Consider the following 11277-nt stretch of genomic DNA (forward strand, 5'->3'; position numbering starts at 1 on the left):
CACTCCTTATGGCGCACCCATCCCCTTCCATTTTCTTCCCATCTAGTGCAAGTCCTGGACCTAGTGTCTGCATCCTTGAAAGTCTCTACCTGCTACCCCCTTCCCTCTTTCGCTTTGTGTTTGTGTTCCCTCATACACACAGACATGAGCAACACTCGCACGCAACGGTGGTCTTCTTGAGGCCAGATACAACACGAGGTCAGCTTCAGGTAGGATGAGCTCGCAACTTATATTGGCTTTGATTAATGTGTTGTATAGAGTCTAACCAGAAGTAGTATTGATGTGCAGTAGACTAGCTTTCGCTTGTTGTAGCATGTGTCTTTGATGCCTTTGCTCATCGTGAGGGCTCAATACATAGACGTGGTGTTTGCAGGCTCTCTGGGGGTCCTGAGAAACTCAATGTACCTAAAAGCTACGCAATTGATAATGAATGAGTTCTGCAAAGTGTGCAAAGAAGGAAAGTGTGAATAATGTGGCAAAGAGTAGCAATATAAGCAACTTTCGCTTGTTGTAGCATGTGTCTTTGATGCCTTTGCTCATCATGAGGGCTTAATACATAGACATGATGTTTGCACGCTCTCTGGGGGTCCTAAGAAACTCAAAGTACCTAAAATCTACGCGATTGATAATGAATGAGTTCTGCAAAGTGTGCAAAGAAGGAAAGTGTGAATAATGTGGCAAAGAGCAGCAATATAAGCAACATGCAATGGAATGTAGCACGCGAGAGGGCATCACAGGCAACAGCAATAGGGAGAGATGAGGACCTCGAGCAGCTAAGCAGGGCCTTCTTCTCCAATACAACCACAAGCTATATTGTTGCGTCGCAAAAGAGCAACGCTCATGATTGCAACCAGCAGCTCAAGAGTAGATAGCAAGCCCCCCTTCTTCGAAATTCTCTGCTTATCAAAGCAGCTAGCTCATTGACTACCTCTCTGTATGTTTTGCTTCACCAATCTGCACAAGATGTGCACCAACTAGTGACAACACAGCTACATCTTCCCTCAAGGTGATCTGCATTAAGGTTTTCCACCTGTTCTGCATTGAAGACCACACTACAAGCGAATTGATGTGAAAGCCCTCTTTTTGTGCATGTTCTAACGATAGAGCAGGTGTGTTTTCTTCCTGCAGAAGCAGCTTCGCTTCCCGTAATGGGCAAATTTCAAGTGTGTAGGTAGAAGAGGTAGAGGACTTCTAGATGAGAAACGCTCAAACAACAAGCTCAAGGTTAGATCCTTTACGCATTTATAGGGTGAGGGTATTTGATCCTCACTCATTAATTATGACAATGCTTAGTGTTGACATTTATAATGTGAAATTGTTTATTTGCCGTAAATTGTGTGTTTGTCGGAGAATTTGAAACTCTTTTAAAAGTAAATTTTAAGGTTGTTGATGTTCTGCAAATTTCCTACTTTAGACTACCAAGAGTTACAATTCGTGAAAAGGACTTCTTGATACCTACCTTGGCACAACTCTATTGCTGCTTGTCAAGGCCCACATGATTAAAGCAAATATATATTTGGTATGTCGTGATGCCTATAGTTGGGTTGAGGTTGATTCCTCTCAAGGTCCATAGGAAGGGAATCGAACCACTGCAGATGTGGTTTGAATCGATTCGTACAGGAAATCTAAGCCCAACATTGTAAGCAAAGAGATATGAGTAGCAGTAAGAGGGAATCGACAGCTTGAAGCCTTGGCTTGAATCGGCAGCGAGAGAGTCGAAGACAAGCTTGGACTGCAACTGTCGAGCAGTAGCTGAGCAAGGAAATTGAAATTTAGGCAAATCAAAGAGAATTGGACAGGTCGGAGGGAGCTCACAAGATGCAGGTGACTTGCTTACTAGAGCTCAGATATCTGTGAGCAGGTGAAAGCAATTGAAGAAGCCGAGCAAGGAGAAGCACACACCCACACACCCCGTTGTCAGTTGACACTCTACAAAGTCTGCCATTTCGACAGTTTGCAGTTAAAAAAAAAAGAATTCGATTAAAAAAAATTTACTTACGCTTTGTGTGCAAGGCCTTGCTCCCACCACAAGCCATCAACAATTCCCCGCAACAGTAAAGGACACACACACCCGAGCTGTGAGAGAGAGAGAGAGAGAGAGAAATGAAATGAAATGTTATATTAACGTCTTCAAAAGGCCATAATGACCTATGAGACCCGAAAGTTACAAAGTGGTGGATCTGATACAAAGTTAGAGTAACAAAGAAACCTAACAAACATTACAAAACAAAGATATATACTATGGGGTCCTAAGTTGGTCGATGTGAGCCAAGCAAAAAACTAAGCAAAAATTGGGCGGCTTGTTGGGATAGATGAATCACAAGAGATCTAGCATCGGTCGTTGGAGAATCTCATCAATTTCCTCCATGGTTAGTAGTCTGATCGGGCGTCGTGCATGCCTGGCCAGCGTGCTCCGAATTTTCTGTCGTAGCCTTTGTCGATGCTGTGTAGTTCATCGCAGTCGCGGGCGCCTGGATTTCCCCAGTTCAATCGCTCGGTCAATCAGTGTGCCTCTGGTGTGAGACGAGGGGGAGCTCTGCTGTGGGAGTGGCTCTTGTGGCTGTCCCGTGTCTGCTCTGAAGAAGTCTGTGATCCGTCTTTGAGACTGGCTAGCCTCGCCATTCATCAGGCTATCTTTGTGTCTGCGCAGCTCGAGCAAGAACAAACCCAGACATCTCTGATCTTCGTATCCCATGACTCTAGAGAGAGAGCGTGTGTGAGGACACACACACACACCACTAAAGTACAAGGTTTTGTAGGACATGTGGATGGGCAAAGAACCCAATTATGATAGGTTACGTGTATTTGGGTGTTAGGCATTCTCACATGTGCCAAAAGAGCTTAGACAAAAGCTGGACCCCAAATCACACAAGTGCATCTTCATTGGATATGGTGTGGATGGAGAGATGGGATATCATCTATGGCACCCAGAATCTAAGAAGGTTATACGAAGCTCACATGTGATATTCAATGAGCCTAAGATGCATAGAAAGCCAAGTGAAAGACATTGAGTATCACAGAGTACGGTTTGAGGATGTTGCCTCACCACCAGTTATGTTAGGTTTAATGGCCATGTCGCCGACCGCCCATCACTAACTACTACTAACCCTAAGTGTATAGCTATACACTTGTGTGAGCCACTAACACTAAGTACAATCTGTATTGTGCCTCAGTGCATTAGAGGGGCACACAGTGTGTGTCTACTCTCCCCCTCCAACCTATGTGTGTGGCTATGGTGGTATGTGTGTGAGTGTGCGTGTGTATTCCTCTTCCTCTTCCGCTGTGCTCCCAACTCCTCTCCTTCATCTGATATCAGAGTGGTTTCATTCCTGAAATCTCTTTCGTGCGCGCATACTTTCAAGAGTGCAAACAGGGTTCCGACTTCGGCATCGGCAAATTCAACATTCCGAGAGCGTTTCCATTAGGCCTCCTCGAGTTTTACCCCCCATTCGGAGCCATTCATGCGATCAAAAAACTCATTTGAGCTACAGTTCAGGAGCTGAATTTTTCAGCCTTCCTTTGGTAGTTTGTGCTGCAGAGCTTCCATAGCCAGTTACATGTACAATTGTTGAAGTCTCTTCCGTCTATGAGAGCCCACGGCTCATTCGGGAGTGTGTATCCTCTTTTGGAGTGGCCTCATACGCACGCATAGAGTGGGAGTTTGACGGCATTGTCTTCTTTGACTATGGTACAAATACATGTACAGGTACAAGTACATAGAGTGGCTTGGTTAGCTTTCTCTGTGCTTCTCGGCCTCAATTTCGGCTTCGGCTACGGCATCGGCATCGACTCACAGGCTACAGGTTTTAGTGCTTGCGATATTTTGGTTCCAGTGGGAGCAATTTTTTATGCATACATGCATATGTTGGCACCTTTGACAGTGCTTGAGCTCTTTTGAGAGAAGTTTGACTCCCCGCAGGCCGCAGGGATATTTCTTTGCATGCACATGCTTTTGGCGCATGTCTGAGCGGTGTGACAGTGTAAGACCCTTGGTGGGACTGCCCAGGAATGAACCTCCCAACCTCCCATTAAATAGCCCCTTGGGCCTCATTCTCTATCCACACTTGCAGTCGGACCCTTGGGCTGGTCCTTGAACACCAGGCATTGCCCTTGGCATGACATTACTCCCCCCTTGGAGAAGCGTTTTCGTCCTCGAAAACAAGAGTGATGATGCACTAACGCTTTCCACAATGACATCCTGCAGGGATGCAACTGTTTGCTTGACCAGAACAAGGTTCAGTAGGAGGTTCAATGAAACCAAGAGTAACCTCTTGATTTTTCATATTGTTGTCCTGCAACAACCACCTTGGTGTAACCGTCACATAGATATTATAGCGTGTAAACTCCATGTATAACTCACTTGAGTAGTGAAATGAGTTATCACAACTAAAATGTATCCAAAGAGTACCTCTTCTCACTTTCCTTGAAAGTAACTTACTGACATAACTCATCGGCCAAGTTTAAGTCCTTGACTTGTTCTCAAATTTCATCAGTAAACAACCCCACTATAACTAGTGTTCAAGGTTGAGAACTGGACTTTAAACATGAAGGGACTAAACTGAGTCACAAACATGCTTTACCTTATTGTAAGCAACACCAACTAGAGTGATAGATTCTTGCTAATTGGATTGCTTAGTGCTAACGTACACGCTTTGCATATCCTTCAGCACAAAAGTACACTTATAACTTGTAATCTGCCTATCCTCTTTGGATTCTGACAGTATTGAGACATGTTTTTTCCCATGGTTTACAGACAGTCGTCCTAGATGACTAGTAAATGGGGATCACAATACGATACAACACTGCTGAACAAACAAAAATGTCCTAAGGAACCATCTTGGTTAATGTGAAAGATCCACAGGCACCCAAACCGAGCCATGACCTCTATTGGTGATTGGTAGACCCAAAAGTAATCTCATAGAGATACTGCACATACAGTGCAAAATGCTTCATAAGCAACAACTTGATAAATATACATGTCGTTCCAAATCAGTCTTTGCTAAACACTAGGGCCCATAACACCTAGTGTGCATGCATTTAGCAAGAAACAAATCTGAACCTGTATATCCATAATCGTCCTTGCCAATACTTATGGCGAATATGGTGCTCCTAGCACACATTAAAAAGGAATGTAAAGAGTTCTGAAAAGAAACTAAATACTTTCATCTGCAATCATTTGCCTGCCGTGCTGAAACGTTTGAACCATAATAGAAGGTGAAACAGTAATCACTTGTAGGTACAAACAATGAAACTTTTTCATTTACAACTCATAGCCTTGCTATATGCATAAACAACCATCTGTAATGTTGTTTAGCTGCACTTGTACCTTAACAAGTCATTCTAAGTATCCGACAGTTTCTGGCCACCGAAATTGCTCCTGATACGTCGTGTTGAAAATGGTCTAGAAAATAGATTTGACCAGCAACTAGGGACTTTGTCGTGACACAGAAGTGAAATAGTGAGCGCCAGTGTCAGCCCTAGAGACTCATATGCTCCACATGTGGAATATGTCTCATGTAAGAATGTTAAAAAAAAGAACATCCTTCAAGTACAAGGTGTACTTGTGCGTGGAGGTAACTGCAAACACTCTACAACAGGAGTGAGAGGGATCCTCATTAGCCTTTCTCCACACTGGCTAAACCGAACTCCGTGAGTTCCTAGACCATGTTGCAGCCCATGTGACAACATGTGCCAAATAAACCCTACAAGTGGGTCTATAATTGCATAATGTAGAAACTTATTTTGGACACTATAGCCCAAATGTCTTTGGCTCTTTATAGGACCTTGTCATCTCTCTTAAGAGCAAAAATGGATATGCATCCTACGTAGAAACAGCAAACCAAAAGAAACAAAACCAAAACAGATGCGTACCTGTAGTGGAGCACCTACCTAATTTTCCCGTCGGCAAAGGCCTAGGAACACTAATTGAAGATTAGTAAAAGGCAAGTAGTATTGCACATGGAACTTTGGGTGTTGCCTTTGCAAACCAGATCCCTTGGTTAAAACGAGCGTTGTCAAACCGCTTGGTTAAACAGTGCATGAAAACTACTCAACTAGCAGCCGATAGTATCTTAAGTCAACTTTGGAAGCTGAAATTATCCACGAGCCCTTGGCAGCTTATGGATTTTTGTCCTTGGAAGTGTAGATGTGAAGATTCCAATAATTGACCATCACATTGAATAATTGATTAGTAATCATGAGCTAGGTCTTTTAAAAAATTGTACTCATATAGACACTCTTAGTGCTATAGAAGATCCATGAAAATTGGAACCGTATGCACAATTGGATCTTTTTCGGATCCAAAAATCCATAATCTTGGGTTTTTGTGAACAGCTGTGCTGTCAAAAATGTTGGCTTCATCTATACACCTTGGTAGAGATAAGCCCTTACGAGTTTAAGACGTTTAAAAACTCAACGTGATTTTTACAGTCAAAGTGTGTAGTAAAAGAACACCCAAAAAATTAGGAATGGCAAGACTCTTGCTTGTCCATTAAAATTGATGGGTACTGAACTGGATAGAATTGTTTGATCTTAAATAGATGGCTCTTAGCCATTTCAAAATAGGTGGCTCTTAGCCCTTCAAAAATAGATGGTTCTTAGCCTTGCTTGGTACTATATCGACATAGAAAGATTTTAGAAAAATCATGCCTAGTTTCACCTTTCTCGCATAGGAGTTGGAAAAAGAGAGAGAGAGAGAGAGAGAGAGAGAGAGAGAGAGAGAGAGAGAGAGAGAGAGAGAGAGAGAGAGAGAGAGAGAGAATGCTCGGCTAAGAAAATCCCCTTATGCAATTGTATTGTATGCCCCGTGCATATGATTTTGTGCAGACCATGGCTGTGTCGTAGCTTATCCTATAAGCGTACAACTAGACGCCCTCGTAGAGAGAGGCTTAGCTTATCCGATAAGCGTACAAATGTGTACTTGTACCACGCCTCGTAGAGAGAGACACCATAAGTCACATCTTGACCCACTTACCTTCTATGTGATCATGATTGTATCAGGGTGTAGATGTATGGCACGTTGCCTATGAATAAACATAAAATGAAATGTGTGAAAACATCAACAACTGAGCTCGTCCTTGACAGAGTAGCTAGTGCTATAGCGAAAGTGTCTGCAATGATGGGTGTTGTACAACCATCGTACTAGTATGCCATGCATATAAAGCAAAAAATAGAATAATTAGCCCTTGGCTTAAATGACAGTCTCAACCATGTGAGCCTTTGTTATACGTACGTTGCACGAGGACACTAGTATGGATACATCACAATGCACCGTTGTGTAAGGCGACGTGTGATAGATGCCAGGTTTATTACATATGCTAGGTGTTTTTGTGGTGTGCAGAGAGTTTGTTTTGGGTGTGCAGTTTTTTAGTGCAATAAGTCCATATGTGGTCGAACATAAATGTTCAATGAGCGGGTGGGCAATGATGGTGCAACCAAAGCTGGTCCGAGCTAGAAAGTGATCTATGCCAGGCAAAGGCAGCAGGCTGGTGCAATGCATAAGGCTAGGGTAGGTACCAAGTCCCTGGGAAGACCAGTGGCAGCGGGAATGTATGCTTAATGCGGCTTTTTAGGCCAAAAACTAGATGGGATAGCAAATGAAGGTGCCTGAAGCACCAAGTTGGTGCTCTAGAATGTAGTGTTTGATGTGCTCTAGAAGCCGGTCAAGACGGCTCGTCAAACGGAGCCCCGATGCTCAAGATATTACAGTGCAAAGTTAGAAGACTTAGCAGATCTCCGACGGATAGGGCAGCTGGGGACAGGTAGACTAGGCAATTGTCAGTGGATGCATGTGTAGTGCTCGAGTTATGGAGCATGCCTCTCTTCTTGGATTGCCAATCAAAGCTCTGATAGTAAGTTATGGCCAGTTGAAGTTTTGCCGGGGGCCGGGTTCGAGCCCACCTAACCGCATTGGAAGTCATGCCATCTAGGGGTTTTTAGGCCTCAACAGGGTTCAAACAGATAGAGCAGCTCATGTGGAATCTGTAGAGATTGACGGCTGGTGATTTTGAGCCTCGAGCATCGAACTACGGCTTGGGCTTTGACACACCTCTACAATATCCTATTAAGTAGCACCTATGGAAAAGTGCTATATAACGCCTTATTGGACACGGGTGCTAAATATAATTTGCTATCATATCGAGTGTGGTGTCAATTAACCCTCTAGAGCTTCAACTTCTGTAGCTAAAACAAAGCTTGGGACGCACAAGACCCATCGTGATATAACAAGGACAACATACAAATGGGTCCCTAAAGTGTCTTTAGCGACCATTTTTGACGCTAAAAAATAGAATCCTTGTAAGAGACGCCCCACTCGCTCCAAGAAATGTAAGAAAATGTTGCGTTGGATTCCTAAATGATATTGGAAGCCCAAGGCTACTATGAAGGGAATGATCAAACCTGGGTGCGTAAACATAGATTGAGTTCTTACATGTCACCCATAGACCCATGTGAGTCAAATCCTGTAACGATAAATCCGATTGAAGATTGTGGGAAGGGAAAGATCACAGAACACTATACACCTGATCCGGAGCTAGTTTGGGTACCCAAGCAAAAAAGGCTTGTTTCGCTCAGCTCAAACATAGAAAAAACAAACGAAGCTTCTTACTCTTCATGTAGTTCATATATGGAAATCCCAGCTTCGACACAACCTCCACCTACCATTGTAAAAATCCATACAAACAAGAAAACATTTTCACCTCCCATTGTAAGTTCACCACCTACAACAACGTTGCAACTAAAATCATGGGAGAGTACCTTACCACCCTTGCAACTAGATGAAACGCCTAGGGAGGTCAAAAACTATTGGTCAAAATCTTCACCCATAACAACTTTAAACAATTGGTTTCAAAAGGTGATGACACCATTCCAAAAGGTATGATCTACCCAAGGAAGGGGTGAGTGTTTGCTGACATCCATCATTCACTTGCTTCTCTCTTAACCTTCCTTCCTGACCTCTCAATCTTCCAATCTTAGGAAATGCTCTATATTCAAGAAAACAAAAATCAAAAAATAAAAGAGCAAGAGCCACCAAACAAAAAGCTGGAAACCTACAAATTCTAGTACAGGACCCAAAAATCATAATAACACATTATGCACAAGGACACTACCTTTTGACACACCTTTTATAATATTTGCACTCTAACCAAAATCTATCTTTATGTATAGATATGGCTAGTACGCTAGAGTCATCCACTCCTACCTTGGGTGAGAGATATCCCCTTTACTTTTCACAAGTGTTTCACATAGTCTATCCGGTGCTTACCTATGAATGGGATTTGGTAGATACGCTAGTGTGTGAGAAGAATTTCAAGGAATTAGAATGGCTAATACATCTCTTGACCACGACTGGTCCCTATTTAGTAGAGAACGTATCTCCGATTGCACAAGCTTACCCTTTCGACCAAGATGACTATAGGCATCTAATGACGTTCTTAGTGAACATTTGTGTCTCTAATGATGAGGAAGATTTACATGATTACATGGATGACACGTATGGTCTCACGGATGATGACATTGTTTTTCTTGACGATGACAAGGATAGGGGTTTAGACCTAGGGGTACCCGCCCATCTATTCAGTATCCTATTCCCTTGACCCTCTAGGGGGGGTGCAAATAATTCGGTTAGGGTTCTTTATGTTGTTTTGATTGTGTTCAATAAAGGTTGGTACCTCTTCCCACTGATGTGCCTCCTAGAGGTATTCCTTGTGTTTTCTAGTATGTACACAGGAACACATTCCAATAATTGCAATTTTGAACTTCGTGGAATCCTTGTCTCATTCACTCTTCGAATCGAGCACAATTATGAACATGAACAGGTGTTTCTTGTCTATTAGCATTGCCTCTTGTCATTTTAGCATCCATGTTCGTCTGCTTTAACTATGATTGGTAGCATAATATTTAGCACATTGGCTTAGTATTAAACACTAGATTCAATATAGTTTTCTCTCATACTCCCTTGCCTAGGTTTATGAATCTGCAGTCTAACTAAGCTAGTTTGACCAAGATAGGCATTAGAGATCTTCTCTTAATACCATGGGAAATGTCTCCTAATAGTCAATGGTTACTTAGGTTCTTAATTTGATACTATGAAGGATTGTGTGTAATGTACTAGGGCTTTTTAGTGGGCTTAATCCCTCTTGACCTTTAGTTTAACTATTATAAAGGGAGTTTACTATTGTGATGAGCCTAGGGAGGGTAACAATGTCAATATGACCCCCCCAAAGTTACAAAATTGAAAGGCAATGAAAAACAAACAAACAAAAAACAAAAGTGCCAACAATGTAAAATCTTAATTTGGTACTTCACTCACATGTATTGCCTATGGTACTAGAGCCCTAGAGGTTCCTAGTGTGGGTGCTTTTCCTTGAAAAGCAAACAGCCCAAGGCATAAAAAATAAGCACACACATAAAAAACGGAATCAATGTGAAAATACTTTGGGGGGTCAAAGAGAAGGGAATAATTTAGACGATGATTTCATAAGCAATTCCTTTTATTGTAGCTTAACTAGAAGGTCTTCTATGTATAGCCTCTAGTCAGCCCTCGAACATGAAATACTCTGCTCTCGCAATTAAACAGTTGAATTGACCAGAGAGAATTGAGATGCTTGCCCATGGTATTAACAGTTGACCTCTAGTGCCTCTCGACCGTTAAATTAGTGACCCCAGACTTGTTTATTTTTTTATCTTTACAAAACGACTTATGCGTTTCATCATATTACAATTTAATGTTTACTGCTGACAAATTGTTTAACATTCTGTTACTAATGAATTTGTGTGCCTACTCACTGCATATGCTTTTTAATTGTATATGAACGCAATTAGTGTGTCAATTTTGGTTGATTTTGCAGTGTTTGAGAAAGCTATCGACTACAAACTTAGATGCTCTTCCACCTTGACAAACGGACTTCATCTCACTAGCTTTCAAGGACGAAATCTACATTAGGAAGGGGGGAATGTTAACCCTCACGGACACCCTAGCACCTTTGATGGACGCCTTATCATTTATTTGAGTCATGGATCGGGATTGTCAGTTCAATAGGTGTGTAGGTGATCGCTGATGATGAGAGGTGCACCACTTATCCCATTTTTACATGATTTTTACTATAACCGACCACTGTGGACACCCATGTGTGAATGGGTGAGACTCTTATAAAAGGTCCATTTTGACCTAAAATCCTCATTCTTTGAGGTGCAAGCTAAGAAGTTCTCTTGCTCTACCTCTATCTTCTCCTCCTTCGTGTGCTCACGTGTGTATGTGTGTGTATGCTTGAGAGAGAG

The sequence above is a fragment of the Adiantum capillus-veneris genome, chromosome 11, assembly GCF_014529385.1.
Source record: "Adiantum capillus-veneris isolate H3 chromosome 11, ASM1452938v2, whole genome shotgun sequence".
Lineage (NCBI taxonomy): Eukaryota > Viridiplantae > Streptophyta > Polypodiopsida > Polypodiales > Pteridaceae > Adiantum > Adiantum capillus-veneris.